Consider the following 19,174-nt stretch of genomic DNA (forward strand, 5'->3'; position numbering starts at 1 on the left):
GTGCCAGTTTGTAGAAGAAGGATATTTGTTCCTGGCTGCTCAGTCTCAAAATATGAATCTGACTACACTGTAACTGATAGATGAGAACGTGGGAAGTAGTCTTCCATACATGGGCACAGGAGACCACTTCCTAAATATAACCCCAGTAGCACAGACACTGAGAGCAACAATGAATAAATGGGACCTCCTGAAACTTAGAAGCTTCTGTAAAGCAAAGCACACAGTCAATAAGACAAAAAGGCAGCTTACTGAATGATAAAAGATCTTTACCAATCCCCCTCATCTTTCTCTATCCCTCATTATTCTTTGTTGGCTAATGATAAAATGCATCTATTTCCTTTCTCCATATCAAGTGCAATCCCTAACAATTGATCTGGTTCCCCATCCATCAGTCTCTTCTGAATCTGATAGCACATTTGCTTCACTTCAGCAAGGGATTCACCAGGTCTCAGGCTTGTGATTTTTTTTTTTATATGAAAAGGCACACCTTTAACCCCAGCACTCAGGAGCAGAGTGAGGAGGATCTCTGTTATTTTGAAGCCAGCTTGATCTACAGAGCTAGTTCTAGAATAGTTAGGGCTGTTACACAGAGAAGGACTGTCTTGAATAACTAAACAAACAAACAAACAAATAAGCAAGGCTGTTGCATTTATGTATGAGCACTGTTGCAGTAACACTGAGTATGGAAAGAGACAATTTCTTTACATTTGTGCCTGCACTTTTCAACAATCCCTCAAATCCATGTGTTTTGCTGTCTCAGTTTTCGTCATGAAAATAAGTGAAGCTAAAAATGCTGAGGTTTCCTGTTCAAGAGCATGCATACAGCTAGGAAAAAGCAAAACTGATATAACTTCACATCGGGATGACTTCAGAATCCAAACTCCTTTCCAGTGAATGCCGCAAACTCAGTTTATTAGATTTGCAAAGTAAAGAAGATGAGCCCCTCTGTAGGATTCTTGGAGTCCTACTCAGCTCAGTCCATAGCTACATCTTTCCTTTACAGCACCCCGAAAGAGCAGTGTTTCAAAACTCCCAAAATATTATCTAAATTGAATTTGATTTTCACTCAACTTATACAAAGTTGTGCTATTTGGTGCTTTTCCAGCATTGAATTATATCAATAGTTTAAATGCAAAATTGTATTAATTGGAACAAATGACTCTGTGTAGGAAATATTGAACACCTATAGCTGAACTGAAACCTGTGCTCTGTCAGTATGCCAGGAAACTATTACTCTCCCAGTGAGATGCTCATTTTACAACCTATTCCTTAAGGCACATACTATAAAATATTTTTCATAGAGATGAGAGGAGAGAGCAAGAGAAATTGCAATTGTATCATAGAATCAAAGAAAAAGAAGCAATAGAGCAGCATTTTCTGTTGTAAGTCATAAAAACTGTCACATAGAAATGTGATATTTAGGAGGTGTCAGTATTAACGGTTGGGTTGACACTGTCAGGCTCAATTCCAGGTTTGATACTCCATTGGGAAAAACTGGAGTTATAAATGTTCCGTTGTCAGAAGGATTTTCATTTTTATTCATTTCCCAAAGATCAGACTGCTGACTTTACATGATGGTAATGGTAATTCTCCATTGAAAATCCACAAAAACCAGTAATACCCCCCACAGAGATACACACATAGACACAATTGCATGCCAACCTCCCTTCACACCACACAACGTCAGGCTCACACACATACACACACATATATATACAAACACTGACACCTGAGGCCTCCCCACAAACAAACACACAACACATAAAAAATAAGTTTGGGTGGGTTTTTCAGCAAATGTCTAAATTTATAACATCATGGTATAGACTTCATGGACAGAAAAAGTGGATTTCAGATGAGCAGGGACTGAGGCTCTGTTTACATAGTCAATTGTAGACAGTATGCAGAAAGAAATCTCATAAGTTCACATAAAAAGTCAATTTCAGCACAGTTTATTTAACATTATGGTAGGATCCTAGTATAAACATTGAATAAATTGAAAGTTTTACAAATTGAATGTGGCATAGCACATACAGAGAGAGAATTTAGGAACAGAGACACAGAGAAGAAAAGACTTGAAATGTTTTTGCTTATTGCTGGACACTTGGTCAAGCTCCAGCAGAAATTGGAAAGCCTGGTAAGAACCCAGAGGCTTTGCTGAGTTGTGAACAAAGGACAAGTTTCTGTGAAAGTAAAGGAGACAAGAGCTTTCAGTGACAACACCACACAGAATGGAGCAGCATGGGAAGAACTTCAGAGGTCACTGGGACTCTCCCTAAGCACAGAGCTAAGGAAAGATGTGGGTGTTACAAGAGAAAGCTGCCCAAGGCCAAGAAAGAAGTCTTGATGCACTCTGTTACTATTTCAGTAAATATATCAGTGCATAAGTGGCCTCTGGTCTCCTGCTGAGAAAAAGACACACAATTCATGAAGTCTTACACAGAGGCTTCCAGAGACTTCTGGATCACTAGGGTAGTGAAGTTCATCTTAAACTAGTGGTTCCTTTTGTTGTATTTATAGACCATCCTCGGAAAGATAAAACTATCCGTTGACAAAGGACTTTTGTTTTACCCAAATTTTCAAGAATATTTACAGAGATTCACATCAAGGAACATAAAATTTATGCTTGTTTTTTTGCAATTACAGTCCGTTTGCAAAGAAACAGGAGATTACATTTAATAAATAGAAACAAACTGAGAAATGGTACAGCTAGATGATAGATTAATTAATGATGTCACATAGCTGTCATCACTAAACTTGAAGATGCATTTGTCGACTGTGTTTGAGAAGACCATGGAAAATCTGGGCATGCTAGCTAGACAATACAGAAAAGTTGAAGATATAGGAGGAAAAAGAATGAGGAAAACATAGGAGAGAACTCTGTCTTTGCTGTAGTGAATCAAAGTATGACCAAGAGACTCAGAAAACCCTACTGTGAGCATCCACCTCCTTCTCCCAATTTAGTATTGAACCATGAAGATATAGTATTTTTAAAGTGTCTTGTGTTTTTGGTATTCTCAAAATTATCTAAAATGGGACAATATTTAAATGTCAACTGTTAATATGGACAATTTGTCTTATTCAAAACATACGTTTTCAGTACTTATAGCCCTAGAAAATAATCTCTGATGGATATTGTGAATGTTGGATTTTCCTCCTGAGGAAACCACACCTAACCTGCAAACTACTGCTTTTTCCAGATGCATAGGACTTGCAGAGGACTTGACCATAGACACTCAGTATTTCATGGAAAATGCAAACACACTGGGTGATGTGAATCTGAGGTCTGTCATCTTTGCTGTGAGAACTCAGAGTATAGAGAACATCTCTGGCACCCTGCATTTCAACTAGTTTAGAAGAAAGCCTGCTTCATGTACTTAAACTGCTTTTTAATTCTGTTTCAAAATAAAAATGAAACTAATCATAGTAAGTATTAGCTACCTTAGGGGAAATTTAATTGCTTCCATTATATTTTAAAATATTAAAAATGATTGTTTCTACTGATCAAGAAGCCAGATAAAAAATAAAGGAAAACTACATTCCTAAGAACATCCTATTGTCAAAAGAGACCTTAAGAGACTCTTTGTTTGTTTCTGCTGAATATACAAATAAGTTTTCATAGTAAGACTCAGAGAACACTGAAGAACCCGCTGTGAGTGACTACTGACCATACATACACGTGAAGCCATGCACCACAGCCCTACTATATGATGAGAACTGGGGGTAGAAATTCAAGTCCCCTAAGATTATTTCAAAGAAGCTGAATTTGAAATGTTTTGAAAATCTGGTTGATTTCTACGAGAATAAATGTAGACTAAACTACAAAAAGAAAGTCTTATGGAAAACAACCAATAGCAGCATCCTGGCATCCAAAGTAGTCCATGCTGTGGCACTTATTATCAAATGTTTCAGGACAAGCCTCCAAATTACTAAAAATTCAACAAACTACAGGAGGAATGGGGTCCTGACTAAAAGAAAGCAGGAGGAACACAGCAAGGCAGAGGCATCTTCAGGTTCTCAGACACACTGGAGAAATCTCCAGGTTGCTGTCCATTAAACATCTTTACTCACCGTTTGTGAACTATGTGCCAGCTGCCAGCAAGGACAGTTTGGGACGTGTAGGCTCTCTGTGCTGTGTGTAGGAAACAGTCACCTGTGTATCTTCTTTGACCACAGGTATCTGTGCTTGTGATGAGAGTTTCCGTCATAGTAACACGCCTTGTGCTTTTATATGTTCTTCTCTCAGGGGAATAACTGCAACTCTAGTTTAAAGTCTTGCTTTCTCTTTATTTGCTTGTCATGTTTCAAAACAACAGGCAGGGCATGACTTCTTGCAAATGACTAATTATAGGCTCTTTATGAGGAATTTCTGAAAAGATACTGATTGATGGTCTAACATCTGCACACCGTCTGAAACACTGTGGACTAGCAAAACTGTGTAGGTGAGAGTAGAGAGGTGGGAAGTCAGAAAAGAGGGGATTATTGAACTGTACCCTCCCCAGGCTCTGACCCTGTAGTTAAGGTGGTACATGCAATGACTGTGTTTTCTGGAACCAGAGTTGACACTTGTCATTAAGAAACAGTGTGGTTCCATCCTACCAAAAAAATATATTGAGAGTGATGTTATCTAAAATAAGAACATCAACTCCACATTGCTGCTAAAATTAAAAGAATTCATCATTGGATAATCATAGGAATAGGAACTGTATTATAAAAATTTCACAGAATAAAGCCCAGCTGTGGTATTCTGCCTGTAGCTGGTGTCTGTGAGTGAAATCAGCACTTTTCAAAAGCAAGAAAATTAATTTGTCATCGGGTCTCCTACTGTTTTTATGAACATGTCCTGTTAAGATCCATATTAAATATGTGGACAGTTAGATGGTAATGAAATTTTATGCCTACAATGCAAACCACGTGACAAGCTGAAGCAAGAGAATTGTCATGAGTAGGACACCAACTTATACTATACAATAAGACCATCTCAAAGCACAGAGAAGAAAATGGAAGTGCTCTTGAAGGAAAATGATGTGGGATATTGTAAGCTTTATTACAGGCTCTTTAGGTTCTCTGTGTTGGCTCATTGGTACTGTAAAAAGCCCATTTCCATTTTGTATTTTAGACTATCATGTGTTTGTGAAATTACATCTGAATCTAAGTGGTGTCTTTTAAAATGAAAGCATTGCTCAGACACTGGGATCCTCTACACTCAATTCTGACTCCTTCTAAGGTGCCAGTTTCCCATAAGTAGGTAGCTGCAGGCTTACTGAGACCTCATTCATTCACAAAATAGTGAATAGGAAATACACCTACATGAAAAGAAATATTTGAAAAAAAATGTTACTTAAAATTAAATACAGAGGCAATTTACAGTAAACTTGGCACTTGTAATTCTGACACTCTCAAGATACACAAAATATAAATACAAGTCATACTTGGGATATGGAAATGGAGCAACAGAAGAGAAAGCAATCTTAACAGTCACCCTGAGTGACTGTCAGTGAGGTGAAACTGGCACAGAACAGGAGGCCAACTTCATGCTACTCAGTGCAATCATCTACAGAGAATATAGGTGGGTCTCACAGATGTTCACTGCAGCATCCCATCTCCAACAGAATAATACTCCTGTAATCATGTCTAAGTGTTTCCATTCACTCAGTTGTATTAGCTATTAAAACACTGTGACTCAAATTAATTTTATATGCTTGAAGTGTAGGCACATAATAAGAGAGGAAAGGAAAGGGGGAAGGATAGAGGAAAGTAGAGAGAGCAGGGATTTCGGTCAACCACAGCATTTATCATGGGAGTCCCATTAGAGGATAATGGAACTGAAAACAGTTGACTAATGTCTTTGCGGTACTGATGGAGAAGAATTACTGCTTAAGGTTGTGGTCATGTTTGGTATGTGTGCAGATCTGCTGTGGTTCAAACATTATGACCCATGGTTAAGTATAATACACAGTACTTGGCAATATCAAGAAGCAACAAAGTTACTTTCTTTAGTGACTACTAAACACCAGTGCCTTTATGGTAATGATCCATATGAGGCAAGAAGAAAATCCTATTCAACACATCTCAGGAGCTGGTATTAGCATAAAATTCTAGAGTTTGACCCTGGGCAGTTTAAATTTTGGCATTTAAGTATGATACAATTTTGGAAGAAATGTTCCCTGGTAACAAGTATCTCAATCTGATGTGCACTATAAAGCTTATGAAATGACAACATCAAAACTCTTTGAAAAGTACATGTGACTTCTTCCATAAGAATGTGTTTAATAGCTAAAGTCCTAGGGATGATCATGTGTAGTCTTGTTCTTGTTTAGGTCATCAAACTACAAAGTACACGTGACGTTTTCCCTAAGGATGTGCCCTGCTGATTGAGAAACAGCTAAGGCCAATGGTCTAGGGAGGAAGAGTCTTGGATAAAGATAATAGTCTGGGGGATTTGGGTGTGTCCTGACCAATCAGATAGCAGCACAGATTACCAGGCTGTAAACAAAATCCACTCCTAGGTTTCTTCTTGGAAAACGGGTATATATCTCTCTACTGAGAAGGCAACTCTGTGAATTTACTATTCCTGGGGGTCCTAGCACTTATCTATAAGCATAAGGACTTTGTACATCTTCAATTTGCTATTCATATGTTCTTGTATTATATATTACATTATTAACTTATGGTCATTCTTCAGTTACAACATTTATTGTAATAGTTGTGTGAGGGTCATAGGAGCACCAGCCTTGTGGATCTTGTTCTGATCCTGTCTTTAGATTGAAAATTTCACTTGTATCTGGTTTAATTTCATAGTAATTCATTTACTGTATCTCTAGAAGCAGTTTGTGACTGAATACATATGTCATATAAATATGTATTTGCTGTTGGGCATATTGTACCATACAGGAGTATATAGATGTTATATATAATGCTTCCATAAGAATCACCGCATATTTAACTTTCTAGGTAGTACTAATTATTAGGTGGTAATCAGCTGTGTATATAATGTGAGTGTGTAAGCATTTTTTCAGATTGAAGAGAAAGAGAAACTCTTCTAAATCAAAATGAATCAAAAGTTAACAATTTCATTATCAGAAATATGTGTCTAGTATCATTGAAAGAAATGGAGAAAATAACACTGCAAAGGAAATTGCTTTTATTAAACATAGTTACAGTTTCCCTGGTAAAACAAAAAATTTTTTTAAAAAGTTATGTTCCTATAAATAAGATATATAAAATTGAAATGGATATTTTTCTCTACAGAGAGTTCTATTGGATTATACAGCTGAGGTTCAACAGATGATTGAGAGATTTAAAAGCCATTCTTACCAAAAAATTGACAATATTAATTTTGTATAGTTCTCCATGTAGTTTAAACTTATTTTCTTTCTTTTTTTTTTTTTTTAGTAAATTTTATTAAATTATAAAAGTTTCCATTTCCGCCCCCCCTCCCAACACCCTCCCACTCCCCCCACTCCCCCCCTCCTTCCCCTCCGTCCCCCAGGGCAGTCAGGGTTTCCTGCCCTGTGGGAAGCTGCAGCTCCCTCCCCCTCCCTCCAGGTCCAGGAAGGCGAGCGTCCAAACAGACTGGATCCCCAAAATCCAGCATATGCATAGGAAACAGGTCCCAGTGTCATAGTCAATGGCATTTCAGAAAGACCCCAGGCCAGCCACAGTCAGAGAATCCGGCCAGATTCCGAGAATCTGGCTAGATCACGTCCTCATTCAGTCCCAGTCCGACTGGCCCTGGTAAATTCTCATCAGATCCGTTCCCTTGTATCAGTGGGTGATAGCATCCCTCGCAGTACTGATTTCGTCTTTCATGTTCCTCCTCCTTCCGCTCCCCCTCCGGACCTCGGGGGGCTCAATCCGTTGCTCCAATGTGGGCCTCCGACTGCATAGCTGTCCTTCGCCAGACGAAGGATCTATGGTGATAAGCAAAATATACATCAGTATGGTCATGGGCCACGGCCGATTCAGGCACCCTCTCCTCTGTCCAGAGAACAATCTGGGGGATTTCTCTTTGGACCTGGGATCCCATATATAATCAAGTCTCCTGTAAACCCTAAAATGGCTCCCTTAGTTGAAATATATTGTTCCCTGATCCCATATTCATCCTACCTCCCTCCCCCCCATCCCCGGTCACCAAGCTTTCCCCGTTCCTCCCCTACTCCCTTCTCTCTAGCCCTCTCCCCCTCCATCGACCCTCCCACCCCCCCATGCACCCGAGGTTACCTGGGACTCTTGTCTCTTTCCTACCTCCTGGTGGATAGCTAAATAATCTTCATCAGGTTCATCTTCTTATTTAGCTTCTCTAGGATCACGAATAATAGGCTCAAAGACCTTTAATTATGGTTAGAATCCACTTATGAGTGAATACATACCGTGTTCCTCTTTTTGGGTCTGGCTTACCTCACTCAGTAAAGCGTTTTCTATTTCCATCCATTTGCATGCAAAATTCAAGATGTCATTGTTTTTAACTGCCGAGTAAAACTCTAATGTATATATGTTCCACACCTTTTTTAACCATTCTTCTATTGAGGGACACCTAGGTTGTTTCCATGTTCTGGCTATTACAAATAGTGCAGCTATGAACATAGTTGAACAAATGCTTTTGTAGTATGTTAGGGAATCTTTAGGGTATATTCCCAAGAGTGGTATTGCTGGGTCCTGAGGGAGGTTGACTCCCAGTTTCCTGAGAAACCGCCACACTGATTTCCACAGTGGCTGCACAAGTTTGCATTCCCACCAACAATGGATGAGTGTTCCCCTCACCCCACATCCTCTCCAGCATAGGCTATCATTGGTGTTTTTGACTTTAGCTATTCTGACAGGTGTAAGATGGTATCTCAAAGTGGTTTTGATTTGCATTTCCCTGATCGCTAAGGAGGTTGAGCATGACCTTAAGTGTCTTCTGGCCATTCGAATTTCATCTGTTGTGAATTCTCTGTTAAGTTCAGTACCCCATTTTTTAATTGGGTTAATTAGAGTTTTAGTGCCTAGTTTCTTGAGTTCTTTGTATATTTTGGAGATCAGACCTTTGTCTGATGAGGGGTTGGTGAAGATCTTCTCCCAGTCAGAAGGCAGCCTTTTTGTCCTACTGACAGTGTCCTTTGCTTTACAGAAGCTTCCCAGTTTCAGTAGATCCCATTTATTCATTGTTTCTCTTATTGTCTGTGCTGCTGGGGTCCTACTTAGGAAGAGGCCTCCTGTGCCTAAATCTTGTAGACTACTTCCCACTTTCTCTTCTATCAGGTTCAAAGTGGACGGATTAATGTTGATGTCTTTAATCCATTTGGACTTGAGTTTTGTGCATGGTGATAGATATGGATCTACTTTCATTTTTTTACAGGTTGACATCCAGTTATGCCAGCACCATTTGTTAAAGATGCTTTCCTTCTTCCATTGTATACCTTTAGCTCCCTTGTCGAAAATTAGGTGTTCATAAGATTGTGGGTTAATATCTGGGTCTTCTATTCGATTCCATAGGTCGACTTCTCTGTTCTTATGCCAATACCAAGCTGTTTTCAATACTGTAGCTCTATAATAGAGTTTGAAGTCAGGGATGGTAATGCCTCCAGAAGTTCTTTTATTGTATAAGATTGTTTTGGCTATCCTGGGTTTTTTGTTTTGCCATATAAACTTGATTATTGTTCTCTCAAGGTCTGTGAAGAAGTTTGATGGGATTTTGATGGGGATTGCATTGAATCTATAGATTGCTTTTGGTAGAATTGCCATTTTTACTATGTTGATTCTCCCAATCCAAGAGCAGGGGAGGTCTTTCCACTTTCTGGTATCCTCCTCAATTTCTTTCTTCAAAGACTTAAAGTTCTTGTCAAATTGGTCTTTCACTTCCTTGGTTAGAGTAACCCCAAGATATTTTATGCTATTTGTGGCTATCATGAAAGGTGATGCTTCTCTGATTTCCCTCTCTGCTTCTTTATCCTTTGTGTATAGGAGGGCCACTGATTTTTGGGAGTTGATCTTGTATCCTGCCACGTTACTAAAGGTGTTTATCAGCTGTAGGAGTTCTTTGGTAGAGTTTTTGGGGTCGCTTATGTACACTATCATATCGTCAGCAAATAACGAAAGTTTAACTTCATCCTTTCCAATTCGAATCCCAGTGATCCCCTTATGTTGTCTTATTGCTATTGCTAGAACTTCAAGCACTATATTGAAGAGGTATGGAGAGAGTGGACAGCCTTGTCGCGTTCCTGATTTTAGTGGAAAGGCTTTGAGTTTCTCTCCATTCAGTTTGATGTTAGCTGTCGGCTTGGTGTATATTGCTTTTATTATATTTAGGTATGATCCTTGTATCCCCAGTCTCTCCAACACCTTTATCATAAATGGGTGTTGAATTTTGTCAAATGCTTTTTCAGCATCTAGTGAGATGATCATATGGTTTTTTTCTTTCAGTTTATTTATATGATGGATTACATTGATAGATTTGCGTATGTTGAACCAGCCCTGCATCTCTGGAATGAAGCCTACTTGATCATAATGGATAATTTTTCTAATGTGCTCTTGGATTCGGTTTGCCAGTATTTTATTGAGAATTTTCGCGTCGATGTTCATGAGTGAGATTGGCCTGTAATTCTCTTTCTTGGTTGTGTCTTTGTGTGGTTTTGGTATTAGGGTAACTGTAGCTTCATAAAAGGAGTTAGGCAGTGACTCTTCTGTTTCTATATTGTGGAATACGTTAAGGAGTATAGGTATTAGCTCTTCCTGGAAGTTCTGGTAGAATTCTGCATTGAAACCATCTGGTCCTGGGCTTTTTTTGGTAGGGAGATTTTTGATAACAGCTTCTAACTCTTCGCGACTAACAGGTCTATTTAGATTGTTCACCTGTTCTTGGTTCAACTTTGGTATATGGTATTTATCTAAAAAAATGTCCATTTCTTTTACATTTTCCAACTTTGTGGCATATAAACTTTCATAGTAAGATCTAATGATTCTCTGAATTTCCTCTGTGTCTGTGGTTATGTCCCCCTTTTCATTTCTGATCTTATTAATTTGCATGTTCTCTCTCTGCCGTTTGATTAACTTGGATAGGGGTTTGTCAATCTTGTTGATTTTCTCCAAGAACCAGCTTTTTGATTCATTGATTCTTTGGATTGTTTTCTCTGTTTCTATTTTGTTGATTTCAGCCCTCAGTTTGATTATTTCCAGTCTTCTAGACCTCCTGGGTGAATCAGCTTCTTTTTTTTCTAGAGCTTTCAAGTGTGCTGTTAAGTCTCCAATGTGTGCTTTCTCCGCTTTCTTTAATTGGGCACTTAGTGCTATGAACTTTCCTCTTAGCACTGCTTTCATAGTGTCCCATAGGTTTGAGTATGTTGTGTCTTTGTTTTCATTAAATTCAAGGAAGAGATTAATTTCTTTCTTTATTTCTTCCTTGACCCAGGGGTGATTTAGTAGTTGACTGTTCAGTTTCCATGAGTTTGTTGGCTTCCTGGGGGGAGCATTGTTGTTGAATTCTAATTTTAGTCCATGGTGATCTGACAAGACACAGGTAGTTACTAATATTTTTCTGTATCTGTGGAAGTTTGCTTTGTTACCGAGTATGTGGTCAATTTTCGAGAAGGTTCCATGAGCTGCAGAGAAAAAGGTATATTCTTTCCTATTTGGGTGGAGTGTTCTATAGATGTCTGTTAAGTCCATTTGATTCAATACCTCCAATAGGTCTCTCAATTCTCTGTTTGGTTTCTGTCTGATTGACCTGTCCATTGGTGAGAGAGGAGTGTTGAAGTCTCCTACTATTAGTGTGTGTGGTTTGATGACCGCCTTGAGTTCTAGAAGAGTTTCTTTTACATATGTGGGTGCCTTTATATTAGGAGCATAGATATTCAGGATTGAGACTTCCTCCTGATGAATTGTTCCAGTTATGAGTATGAAATGTCCATCTCCATTTCTTCTGATTGATTTTAGTTTGAAGTCAATTTTGTTAGATATTAGAATGGCCACGCCCGCTTGTTTCTTAGGTCCATTTGCTTGGAAAACCTTTTCCCAACCCTTTACTCTGAGTAAGTGTCTGTCTTTGTGGTTGAGGTGTGTTTCTTGTAAACAGCAGAATGTTGGATCCTGTTTTCGTATCCAATCTCTAAGTCTGTGCCTCTTTATAGGTGAATTGAGTCCATTGATATTAAGTGATATTAATGACCAGTGGTTGTTGACTCCGGTCATTTTTTTTTTTTAAGTAGTAGAGTGTATGTGTTTTTCTTCTTTGATTTGTGCTTGTGAATGGTCGCTAGATGTTCGAGTTATTGTAGATCGTGTTGGGAATGTTGGATTCCTTCGGTAGTGATTTTCCTTCTAATATTCTCTGTAAGGCTGGATTAGTAGCTACGTATTGTTTAAATTTGTTTTTATCCTGGAATATTTTGTTTTCTCCGTTGATAGTGAACAATAGCTTGGCTGGGTATAGTAGTCTGGGTTTGCATCCATGGTCTCTTAGTTTCTGCAGTACCTCTATCCAGGATCTTCTGGCTTTCATGGTTTCCATAGAGAAATTCGGTGTAAGCCTGATAGGTTTACCTTTATAAGTTACTTGACCTTTTTCCTTTGCAGCTCTTAAAATTTTTTCTTTAATATTTATGTTTTGTGTTTTGATTATTATATGGCGCGGGGATGTTTTTTTCTGATCCAATCTATTCGGTGTTCTGTATGCTTCTTGAACCTTCATAGGAATATCGGTCTTTAGATTGGGAAAGTTTTCTTCTATAATTTTGTTGAATATATTTTCTGGGCCTTTGATCTGCAGTTCTTCTCCTTCTTCAATCCCTATTATTCTTAGATTTGGTTTTTTTATTGTGTCCCAGATTTCCTGAATGTTTTGTGAAGAGAATTTGTTGGATTTGCCGTTTTCTCTGACCAGAGCATTTATTTTCTCTATGGTATCTTCAGAATCTGAGATTCGTTCTTCTATCTCTTGTATTCTATTGGTTATGCTTGATTCTGTAGTCTCCGCTCATTTACCTAGGTTTTCCATATCCAGCCGGTTCTCGTTTTGTGTTTTCTTCATTGCCTCCATTTCAGTTTTCAATTCTTGGACTGTTTCCTTTACTTGTTTGATTGTTTTTTCTTGGTTTCTCAGGGTATCACTCACGGATTTACTTATTTCTTCAAACTTTTTGTTATATTTCTCATCCATTTCTATACTCATTTCTTCAAACTTTTTGTTATACTTCTCGACCAGTTCCCTAAGGGAGTTATTCATATCCTGTTTAAGGGACTCTATTGCTTTCATAATGGCACTTTTTTCCACTTCATCTGGGTTAGAGTGTTCAAATCCTTCTGTTGTAGGGTCATTGGGATCTGATATTTTCATGTTGTTTTTCAGATTGTTGGAGGAGGTCTTGCCTTGGCGTCTGCCCATCTCTTCGATCAAATGCTCTCTATTGGAACTTCTGGTATCGGGTCAGGTTCCCTTGTTGGGCAGGGAGTTCACTGATAGAATGCCTACCTTTCCCCAAGCAGGGTATTGAACCACAGGCACTGCCTCTGTCCGGGATGCCCCTATAGAGCAGGCCCAGTGTGCAAGGCAGCTGAGCTGGGGAAATTTTATGGGCTCAGTGGGAGGGGAGAAATATAGAAATTTGTACCTGGATGGAAGCTGGGATGGCAGGTGGGAGAGCCTAGCAGGGTGGAAACAGCACTGCAGGCTGACCTGGGAGTCTATGGGGTCGGGGAGAGTCCTAGCTCCCCTTCGCTGGGCCCCTGTCGTGGGCCCGAATCAACTCCCCACTCCGAAGGCCCTCTGGATGGAAGCTGGGATGGCTGGCGGGGAAGCTAGCAGGGTGGAGCCAGCAGAGCAGGCTGACCTGGGAGTCTATGGGGTCGGGGAGAGTCCTAGCTCCCCCTCGCTGGGCCCGCGGGGACCCGAATCAACTCACCACTCCGAAGGCCCTCTGGATAGAAGCTGGGATGGCTGGCGGGGAAGCTAGCAGGGTGGAGCCAGCAGAGCAGGCTGACCTGGGAGTCTATGGGGGTCGGGGAGAGTCCTAGCTCCCCCTCGCTGGGCCCACGGGGACCCGAATCAACTCACCACTCCGAAGGCCCTCTGGATGGAAGCTGGGATGGCTGGCGGGGAAGCTAGCAGGGTGGAGCCAGCAAACAGGCTGACCTGGGAGTCTATGGGGTCGGGGAGAGTCCTAGCTCCCCCTCGCTGGGCCCGCGGGGACCCGAATCAGCTCACCACTCCGAAGGCCCTCTGGATAGAAGCTGGGATGGCTGGCGGGGAAGCTAGCAGGGTGGAACCAGCAGAGCAGGCTGACCTGGGAGTCTATGGGGTCGGGGAGAGTCCTAGCTCCCCCTCGCTGGGCCCGCGGTGACCCGAATCAACTCCTAAACTTATTTTCTTTAAGTCATAGCTTTTAATCTATCTTTTTCCATGTATCTTGGTCCTAGATTTCAAGTTCTAACATTAGTTCTAGAAGACCATTTATATTCTACTCACACAAGACACATGGATATTAATTGGGGTATATGAAGACAAGCTTTGTATTAGGTATAATGAAACATTTATATTCAGAATTTCATTGGAGCTTCACCAAGATACATTTGCACATCACTACCTCAGATCCTTAGAGGAGAATTCCAACCTTTGCAACATTTCCTTCAGTGAAGTTTGTGGTGGTATTTACTGCTTAGCATGGTCTTCAGAAAAATGAGACACAGATACTACTTAACACAAAAATGCCTTATCTCATGCACTACAATATAAATATTGACAATTAGAATGCAAAGAATTATAGGAGAGATTTGTTCTTTCCGAACTGTAGTGATTCAAATGCCTTATTTTGCACATAATGTACATCAAATCAAGGAAGAATACAAGCGAAGGTTTGTATTTCCATGATGTATAGTGATGCTGTGTTTTGTTAATTTGAATCTGGGAGGCAACTGGTGATAAAACGTCTGCCATAACTTATTAGTCCTCTGTGATCATTCTCCCTTGCCCACTGAGGACAGAACATTCACATACCTGCTGTCGTGAGCACCTTGTCTATGGTCAGCATCTCACACCAGTGACTAAGGAAATGTAGTGAGCAGAGCTCAGCCCTCCAGAATTCTGCTTTATCATGGGTTCTGATACTCACCACATAGGCTTTGAATATGTCCACCAATCATTAGTCAATGTGTGACATATTTTTATATACAGCTATGAAGTGGGCTTCATTAGGAAGCCTTAGGTTGTCCCTGACATCTATGCCCTCTTCAATGTTTTAGGAAAGAAAATCATGTTCACTGGTTGACTTTGCAAATTTATCAAGAGAAGGAAGAACTAATACTTGAAGAGACAACAGGGAAGAAAGCTACTTTGAAAGGTAAGTGAAATTTGGGTTGGATGAACAGCTTGGACTTAATACAGATCCAAGGCAAAAAAATCAATTTGATCAATTTTTCAAATACTCTCAGTGATAACAACTTATGCCACTACACAAACAAATGATGCCTAAATCTCCTATATCTAAATTTTATCTTCTTTACATTTCCAAAATTCTCTACTTCTCACTTTTAAAACTCTTTTATCTCTATAATTGCTATTGTATCAGAATATCCCTTAAGACTGCGCCATAAACTCTGTCTCGAATTTGGTTCAGTGGATTTGGTTAAAAAATTTGTAATGAAATTTAGCTTAAAATAGAACATAAGTTAAAAATCTATAGTGAAACAAATGCTTTTGTAGTATGATTGGGTATCTCTTGGGTATATTCCCAAGAGTGGTATTGCTGGATCCTGAGGTAGGTTGACTCCCAATTTTCTAAGAAACTGCCACACTGATCTCCAAAGTGGTTGCACAAGTTTGCATTCCCATCAGCAATGGTTGAGTATTCCCCTGACTCCACATCCTCTCCAGCATAGGCTATCATTGGTGGTTTTGATTTTAGCCATTCTGGCAGGTGTAAGATGGTATCTCAAAGTTGTTTTGATTTGCATTTCCCTGATAACTAAGGAAGTTAAACATGTCCTTAAATATCTTTTGGCCATTTGAACTTCTTCTTTTGAGAATTCTCTGTTCAGTCCAGTACCCCATTTTTAAATTAGCAGCATTATTTGTAATAGCCAGAACCTGGAAACAACCTAGATGTGCCTCAACGGAAGTTGGATAAAGAAAGTGTGGCACATCTACACATTAGAGTACTACTCAGCAGTAAAAAACAATGACATCTTGAATTTTGCATTCAAATGGATGGAAGTAGAAAACACTATCCTGAGTGAGATAACGCAGACCCAAAAAGATGAATATGGTATGTACTCACTCATAAGGGATTCTAGCCATAAACAAAGGACATTGAGCCTATAGTTCATGATCCTAGAGAAGCTAAGTAATAAGGTGAACTCAAAGAAAAACATATATAGATCCTCCTGGAAATTGGAAGCAGACAAAATCGCCAGGCAAAAGTTCGGAGCATGGGGGTGGGGGTGAGTGGCGGAAAGGGGAGAGGGGGAGAGAGAAGGGAGAAGGGAAGAGTTGGGGAGAGCATGAGGGAGTGGGATGTTTGAGATGGAGGAAAGATGGATTTGGGAGCAGGGAAGCAGATATCTTTATTGAGGAAGTCATTTTGTGGTTGGCCAGAAGCTTGCCCCTGGAGGGGTTCCCAGGAGTCCACAAGGATGACCCCAGCTAGGACCCTGGGCAGTGGAAGAGAGGATGCCTGAATTGGCCTTGTCCCATAGTCAGACTGATGACTATCTTGAATATCACCATAGAACCTCCCTCTGGCAATGGATGGAGACAGAGACAGAGACCCACATGAAAACATTAGACTGACCTCTCAAGGTCCAGTTGAAGAGCAGAAGGAGGGAGAATATGAGCAAGGAAGTCAGGACCACAAGGTGTTGGTCCACCCACTGAGACAGTGTGCCTGAGCTATGAGAGCTCACCAACTCCAGCTGGACTGGGACTGAATGAGCATGGGATCTAACTGGACCCTCCCAGTATGGCTGACAATTGGGGCAGACTGAGGGGGCAATGATAATGGCACTGGGATTTGTCTCTACTGCATGTACTGGCTTTTTGGGATCCTATTCTGTTTGGATGCTCACCTTCCTAAGCCTGGATGGAGATGGAGGGCCTTGGACTTGCCACAGGGCAGGGTACCCTGCCCTCTCTTAGGACTGGAGACGGCGGGGAAGAGGTTGTTTGGGGAGGGAGTGGTGGGAGAGTGGGAGGAGGGGAGGAAGTGGAAATTTTGATTGGTATTATTTATAAAGTAATAAAAATAACCTGCTGAAAAAAATATTGAGAAACTGTAAATAAAATCTATAGTTAAAATCTGTACACAGGGTATCTTAAGTTGTTATAAGATATAAACTCTTGTTTACAAGTACACTGTTTATTTAACTAGGATTCAACTCTTGTTTAAAATACAAGCACTGAAGATAGATACGCTCAATAGCAACTACATGGTTGGCGGTTATCCTTACTAAGGTTAAAGGGTACCTGTCATGTGACTCCAACACCATAATATGATGACCACCTGGTAAAGAAGCAACAGCAAGTCTCTAAAATATTTGTATTAGGATAGATTTTTATTTGTATGGTCGTAAATTCCTAAGGATATAATTAGGTGAACAAAAACTGACACCTCACTACTATGTTCAACACCCGGCATCCAAATTTAAATAGGGACACATATACTTAATAAATATTTACAAATGTCTGAGGTCTACCTAGTTAGCAGTGACTGACTTAATGACAGATGTCTAGCCTATCCGTCTTTGCTCAGTTTAGCTATTTGGATAAACTGATTCATAAAGAAACTGTAATATTCTGCAATAGTGTACTATAAAAAGGATCAGAAAAGATTCCTGTCTCACTATGTACAGACTGCACTTATGGTTTAATGTTTTATTTTGATGACAAATGAGCTTTAATTATATATGCCTCCCCTTACATCCCTTGGCACCTTTGGCAGGTAGGAGAGCAGGCCGTGGGTACAGAACAGTAGAGAATGCCCTGACTCTCACCAACTAAGCAATCAGCAATTGGTAGAGTGAGCCCTGTACCTTGCTTGGTCAAAACGGTAGAGCTATTCCTGTTTTTTTGAGCGCCAGTGAGCTGGACCTGAGGGCATAAGGGCAGGAGAACTGGCCTTGTGCCTTGATTCCTGCAGCATTGTTAGAGCACGCTGAGAAAGTGCTCGAGAGCTCCCCCAAGTGGTAACAATGAGGGAAAGCCGGCAGAGTGACCAACCGAGCAGCTGGAGCTCATCCATGTTTCCTTGCGGACTTTAGATTGTTTCCTAAGGTTTTTCACATGAACGCTGTTATCAACACATCTAATCTAACCTGAAATTTAATTTTAAGGCTTTGTTTCAGCTATGATGAACACAGAATCTGTGAATGCATTTTCTCAACATTAAGATTAAAATAATTTGAGCAAGTCTGACTTCTAGGGACTCAACTGTTTTCCTTAGTCATTAAATTAAAGTGAAAACTATGCAGCATAAAATGCCCTAGCTATGTGACAATTGTTTGCATATTTTAACCATCAAAACTCTATTTAAACTAATATTGTTATTATCAATAAGACAGTACAGTCTAAGAAGAAATTATCTTCATAATAATCTACAGGAAATTTTCCTGGTAGAATGGGATGTTTTCATGAGATAAACATGCTACACAGCAGAAGAAAATGACATTCTGGAGTCTCTGTTCTTGGAACATGCCTATCTGAGATTCACCCATCAGGAATTCTCCTCCTGGTTGGCAGACACCCTGATGTCAATTGTCATCTGCTGCACCTTTGATATGGCCACCACCATGTTTTCTTGGATGCAACCTTGTAAAAGGAACCACTCCCCTTGGTAAGTGAGAACTCTATTCTCTAGGTAAAACCCCAGAGTGAAATACACTTAATTTTCCTATCTTGCATGACTTTCTCTGTTGAAAGTCATAATAATTCTTTTGTACACTCTGAATATGTATTTCTCTCGGTGTTAATAAAGGACTGACTGGCCAATAGCTAGGCTGAAAGAGGGTATGAAGAAGAGTCAGACTGAGAGGATGCTGGGAAGAAGAAATATGGAGTCACACAGAGTGGACAGTCAGATGCCTAGGATGCAGAAAATGAATATGCCATGTGGAAAAAAGGTACCGTCATGGAGTAGAGCATAGATAAAAATTATGGGTTAACTTAAATTGAAAGAGCAAGTGAGTAACAAGCCTAAGCTATTGGTCAAACAAT

At 40.0% G+C, this 19,174-nt stretch overlaps 1 long non-coding RNA gene across 1 annotated transcript in view; it reads left to right on the forward strand.

The window, feature by feature from the left end:
- The window catches only part of LOC125405904 (uncharacterized), a 35,474-nt gene extending 16,686 nt beyond the window's left edge, over window positions 1-18,788 (forward strand). Inside the window, exons 2-3 of the long non-coding RNA XR_007233719.3 lie at window positions 15,211-15,308; window positions 18,562-18,788. This is a non-coding gene — a long non-coding RNA (uncharacterized LOC125405904). The remainder of the gene's footprint in view (window positions 1-15,210; window positions 15,309-18,561) is intronic.
- Window positions 18,789-19,174: the final 386 nt, after the last annotated feature.

This window comes from Myodes glareolus, chromosome 24 (genome assembly GCF_982192425.1).
Source record: "Myodes glareolus chromosome 24, mMyoGla1.1, whole genome shotgun sequence".
Classification (NCBI taxonomy): Eukaryota; Metazoa; Chordata; class Mammalia; order Rodentia; family Cricetidae; genus Myodes; species Myodes glareolus.